This window comes from Blennius ocellaris (assembly GCF_963422515.1).
Source record: "Blennius ocellaris genome assembly, chromosome: 14".
Classification (NCBI taxonomy): domain Eukaryota; kingdom Metazoa; phylum Chordata; class Actinopteri; order Blenniiformes; family Blenniidae; genus Blennius; species Blennius ocellaris.
In genome coordinates this window covers 28,445,130-28,445,917 of record NC_137663.1, presented here as the reverse complement: position 1 = coordinate 28,445,917, position 788 = coordinate 28,445,130, and the positions used below count along the sequence as shown (strand labels likewise).

The following is a 788-nucleotide window of genomic DNA, read 5'->3' as shown; positions in this document are numbered from 1 at the left end:
GTGGCCATGTTGTCTCTGAGACGCTCCATAGAGGCTCCTGGTGGCCATGTTGTCTCTGAGACCCTCCTGGCGACCATGTTGTCTCTGAGACGCTCCTGGTGGCCATGTTGTCTCTGAGAGGAGACCAGACTAGAATAAAGCAGAATCAAACCTCTTGGAGTGTAATTACTGAGTTCATGTTGGTCACAAGGCAACGAGGGAGAAGAACAAGGACATTATCAGCTGAGGACACACACACACACACACACACACACACACACACACACACACACACACACACACCCTATCAGGGAGGTGTGTGTCGGGGAGATACCGGGCGTTCCGAGGCGTCGCTCATGTTTTCACTCGGCGTCTCGTCTCGTCAAGAGGAACAGAACGAACAAGCAGGTGAGATGAAATATTCACATCACAAAGACACAGGATCTTTATGAGTCCAAGTCTTGGTTGCCGTGGTTACTGGACTTTTGTTGAGTTGTACATCAGGTTTGTAATGTTCCTGCACAGGTTTGTGTCGTCAGAGGAACCTTCTGGATTGATCCTTCATCGCGGTGAGTTTGCTACTTCAAACTACAGTAGTACTTCTTTCCTTCTCCGTACTTCACTGAACACAATATGCAGATGATGTTAGTCTGCAGCGTCCAGATGAAGTTACATTCATTCCTGAAAAGAATGAAGACAAATGCAAATAAGTTCTAAAAATCAATCTCAAATACTTTTAGAGATTGTGTACAATCCAAAAGAAAATGAGTTCATATGTGAAAAAACTTTTTAAGTCCACATTTAATTGA

At 44.7% G+C, this 788-nt stretch overlaps 1 long non-coding RNA gene across 1 annotated transcript in view; it reads left to right on the top strand.

Moving 5' to 3' along the window:
• Positions 1-501: 501 nt before the first annotated feature.
• LOC308139695 overlaps positions 502-788 on the top strand; it is an 11,387-nt gene continuing 11,100 nt past the window's right edge. Inside the window, exon 1 of the long non-coding RNA XR_013936929.1 lies at positions 502-548. This is a non-coding gene — a long non-coding RNA (uncharacterized lncRNA). The remainder of the gene's footprint in view (positions 549-788) is intronic.